This window comes from Elephantulus edwardii, unplaced genomic scaffold (assembly GCF_000299155.1).
Source record: "Elephantulus edwardii isolate Elephantulus edwardi_28Jun2011 unplaced genomic scaffold, EleEdw1.0 scaffold00018, whole genome shotgun sequence".
Lineage (NCBI taxonomy): Eukaryota > Metazoa > Chordata > Mammalia > Macroscelidea > Macroscelididae > Elephantulus > Elephantulus edwardii.
In genome coordinates, this window is record NW_006399768.1 from 7,433,815 (window position 1) to 7,438,375 (window position 4,561).

General features: G+C 36.9%; 1 pseudogene; it reads right to left on the minus strand.

Annotated features, from left to right (window-relative positions):
• Positions 1-3,873, minus strand: part of LOC102874649 — a 9,695-nt pseudogene extending 5,822 nt beyond the window's left edge.
• Positions 3,874-4,561: the final 688 nt, after the last annotated feature.

Sequence of the window (4,561 nt, forward strand, 5' to 3'; positions counted from 1 at the left end):
CTCATATGTTTTTTTATGAAATTCTTCTGTGTCTTCCAATTCCCTATATATATATACAAGCAGTATTCTTGTTTAAGACTAGTTTTGTTGTTAGGTGTCCTTGAGTTGAATATGACTCATAGTCACCCTAGGAACAACAGACCTGAAACCTGTCTTATTCTGTGTAACCTCATCATCTCTGACACATTTGCACCTATTACTGTAGTCATTGTGTGTGGTATCAGAACCCCTGGAAATTGGCTTGTCTAGCCATTGAGTTAGCTCTCATTGGAGGGCATAGTCTCCAACTACCTTAACTGTGGACACATGGTCTTGAAAATAATCAAAATCTGTGGGACCAATAGGAGAGCGCTTTCCACAATACAGGGCAATTGTGAAGACATTATGAAAGAGAAGGTAGAGAGAGGGTGAAGAGACTGTGAAATAATGTGAAGAGACTTTGGCAGTGTTGTGAAGAAACTGTGTAAAGTATGACCAGTGAAACCCTGGAGACGGAGGCAAATTTAAAGATTTATTGTTGGATAACTGAATATAAAGCTGAATTGTAACTGCTCTGAGAAATATAATTTGCTGTATGATTAAAGAAATTGGAGGTGCATTTGTGCATTTGTGCTGCTGAATTGAACCTGGACTTTCAATAATTGAGGAACTGTGCCTTGTTGTTAATTTAGCTTGCGACTGCTGGACTAATATTGAGTAATATTCTTTGCCTCCCACACTCCCCAACCAGTTTCTCCAATAAACCCAACAGCTATGAGTAAAGTCTGCGAGCCAAGTTACAATGAACATTGGACCCAATTATTGGTAGAAATAGGTGCAGGAGCATGTGAGGTGGCATGTCTAACCATATAGTTATTTGGCACCATGGATATTATTGATGGTGACAGTTCCCCTTTATGAAGCAGATAGAAGTCAGACTTGGCCATATCCAAGTTGTATTTGCTTCTTTTACACTGAGTCAATCCATTTCTTTAGAGGTCTTTTTCTCTTTCACTGACCTATCACCTTTCTGAAAATGACGTCCCTTTCCAAAGAATAGCTTTTCCCAGCAACATGTTCAAGGTATCATAACAACATGATCAAGGTATGCCATCTTTGTGTCCAAGGAACATTCTGGCTATAACCTCTGCAAAACATATCTAATCACTTGACACAAAACTAGTAACTTGCTATGATTATAACTTTATAACTCTATATCTACAATTTTTTCTTCCTCCTGTGGTTAATAATTGTTATATTTTAAATGTCACTTTTGTATGATAAATGTGAGAAATCTCCTCCTTTTATCCACTTTTGTGAGATAAATTTTCAGCTCAGAAACTCACCAGAGAGGTCAGTTATGACTTGGTTCCAACTCAATCACAATGAACTGAGCTGTTATTGAGTCATTAGCTATGTTATTACTATATCAAATTTGACAAATTCTTCAGTATGATGTAAAAAGTTTAGGTCTAATTTCCAGAAGTAAAAGTATTACCAAGGTGACACTATCTTTCAGTGCTTGGCTGCTAACCAGAAGATTTGAGGTTCAGACCCACCAGTAACTTCACAGGAGAAAGATCCAAAACTCTGTAGGGATTTACAGTCGTGGGAATTCAATGGAGCTGTTTCACTCTGTTCTACTATGTGGGAATTCAATGGAGCTGTTTCACTCTGTTCTATGTCACAACTGACTCAATAAAGTGGGTTTTGGTGGCAAGGGATATCTTAATTCACTATGTATACCTCTTTTAATCCGTGATAGATCCTGGGATAGTAACTTCTGGATCCCTCAACACAATTCTTCCGAGATTTTTCTGCCTTCTTCCTTATTGTTAAAGTCCAAACTAGAGGTGAGGAAATCAGTTCCTTAGGGCACATTCTGCCCATATAAATTTTAAACCAGCTATTTATTTTAGCTCTGTTCTATGTTCCAGTTTCTGCACTCTTAGCTGCCTCAAATTTCTGAATGTCAAGGAAATGCATTATTTGCTTTTTTATTGGGTTTCCTCACATAGGCTTATGTTCCAGAAACCCTCTCATGTCCTTAGGTTTCTATTTTCACCCTTGAATTAATTTTCAGGTTTTCTTAAAATGTAGTGTCATTAACCATGCATTGCTATTCCATTTCTCATTAGTTTTAACTTATAATGTTAATGCCTCATATACTTTGGGCATCCAGAGGCACCAGACCCTGGAAAAGGACATCATGCATGTAAAAATAGAGGGTCTGTGAAGGGTGGGGAGACCCTCTATGAGATGGATTTACAGTAATTGAGTAATGGGTTTAAGCACTGTAACTATTTTAAGGAGATGCAGGATCATAGAGAGTTTCTTTTTGTTGTTCATAGGGTCACTATGAGTTAGAGTCAATTCAAAGACACCTACCAACAACAAAAACATGTAAATATAATTATTATCCTTATACTTACTTTGTTTCTTATTTAATGAGATACACAGAGGGAAATACAAAAGCTCACTTTTCTCGTTTGCCAGGAAAATCTGTTTTTGACAAGCAGAAAAAAAAAATTATCCCAGACAGCTCAAGAACTTTCAGAGATGCTCTATTTGTAAATTGAATGATATTTTCTACTAGCAAAAATTTTGTTCACAAAGAAACAGTTTGATTCAAAGATTTCAAAGTCTTGTGAAATGTCCAAAAACAACTCACAGAAAATGAATCTACTCTTTGATCTGCCAGAATATCACAAAAACTAGTAGCAGATTGCACAGAGAGGCATCACTTGTTTAATCTGATTTTATACTGAAAAAAAGGAGAAAAAGATACATTTCTGAACAATTCCATACATTTAATAAAAATATTTTTAAGAATTTGCCAATTCTTACTTGATAATGCCCTTGTTTTAAGATTGGTAGCATTATGATACATGGTGAAGAGATTGAAATTAATAGCTTTAATTTTATTTGCTTCACAAACAACACTCTCGGTATAAGCAGACGGGAAATTAAAAAAAAATTAATTGCATTGGGAAAGTCTGCTGTCAGTGACATCTCCAGATTACTGAAGAGCAATGATGTCAGCCTGGAGACTAAGATGTGCCTGATCCAGACAATGGTCTTCAAAATTACGTGCTATATATCAATGATTAAGGATGATACGAGGAGAACTGATGTCTTTGAGCTTTGGTAATGGACAAGAATGTCGGCTATACAATGGACTGCTAGGAGAACAAACAGATTCATTGTGGAGAGGGTGAAACCAGGCTGTTCCTTGAAGGCAAGGATTCTGAAGCTCCCTCTCACATACTTTGGGCATATTGCAAGAAGGGACTAGTCCTTGGAGACGGAAATTATGCTTGGGAAGGTGGAGGGACAACACGGAAAGAAAGATCCTTGATGAGATAGATTGACTCAATTACTAGGGTAAAGGGAGTGGGTGTGTTAGAGACAATAAGTTTGACTCAGGATAGAGCAAGAGTCAGAGCTGTTGTACATAACATCTCTATGAGTTATGGGGGACTTGAGAACACATCAAAACAATAATATTTTATATTGGTTTCCATACAAAATTCATATATACTTATTTAATTTACATTGTTTCATACAATCATTCCCATGCATTATGTTTTGTAAAATGAATCACCATTGTGCTATGCCCCTCCCTTATTTCATCTTTGCACATCCTCGCCAGATCTTTCCCATTTCTTTTACCCATTCCCTCCACTCACCAAATTGTGCGATCTTGTGATTTCCATCCTGCCTAGCCTTACCCTTCTGCTCCCAACCCTTACCCTCTTGGGCCCCCATACATGTTTTACTAGTTATCCTTCTATTTTTACAATAATACTGGAGAGAATTATGAACTCACTTACTATAATTAAAATACTGAGTGAACTCACTCGGTCCCAAAAGACAAATACTGGATACCGCCATTTTTGAAGATGTAGATTAAGTTTTATTTCTTCCCTTCAAGATAATTTCTAGTCTATGGCAGTGGAGACAGAGAAGACAGTTGTGCATGTAATTTATTAGTCATCTATTTCTTTGCTATTTTGGGGGTGCTTCAAGGCATAGCAACCCTATATACAGCAGAAAGAAACTGCTCAATTCTTCCCCATCCCCACAATTTATGTTAAGTTTAAGTCCATCATTGCAGTCAGTGTGTAATTTCACCTCATTGAAAGTCTTCCTCTCTTTCCCTAACTTCCACTTTTCCAATTACACTTCCCTTTTCCTGAAACTGGACCCTCCTTATAACATGTCCAAAATATGTAAGATGAAGAATCACCATCCTCTCTTCTCAGCAGCACCTCAGCTGCATTTCTCCCAAAACCAATTTGTTTGTTCTTTTTGCAGTCCATATAGATTCAATATAAGTTTCTAATAACACAATTCTAAAACATTCACTCTTCTTAAGTCTCCCTTCTTCATTTTCTAATTTTTACATGTATAGGAAACAGCTGAAAATACCATGGCCTAGATACCTCACCTTATTTATATACCTGATTTTTTTTCTTCCTCTTTTTTCTAAGAGATTGCAGACCAACTTGTATGTGACTATATACCAAATTCGCAAGCGGTTTTTGGTGTCTTCAGGACATGTTGCGAGGAGAGACCGGTC